Raw genomic sequence first — 262 nt, 5'->3', positions numbered from 1 at the left:
GCCCTCGTTAGCCCAATTGAGAATGCGGATGTCACTGTCGAGGTTACTGTCCATGTCACCGCCAATGTGACTGCCGATTTCACGGTCGATGCTACGCCCCATTTCAACGTCAGTGTCATCATCAATGTGAATGTCGATGTCTCTGTCGATGTTACTGCCCTCGTCAGCACTAATGTGAATGCCGATGACACTGTCGACGTTACTGCACTTCACACTGCCAATGTGAATGCCGTTGTCACTGTCGATGTTACTGCCCATGTCA

This window comes from Dufourea novaeangliae, unplaced genomic scaffold (genome assembly GCF_001272555.1).
Source record: "Dufourea novaeangliae isolate 0120121106 unplaced genomic scaffold, ASM127255v1 scaffold263, whole genome shotgun sequence".
Taxonomy (NCBI): Eukaryota; Metazoa; Arthropoda; class Insecta; order Hymenoptera; family Halictidae; genus Dufourea; species Dufourea novaeangliae.
The sequence above is the reverse complement of the archived record's forward strand: the minus strand, read 5'-3'. Positions refer to the sequence as shown.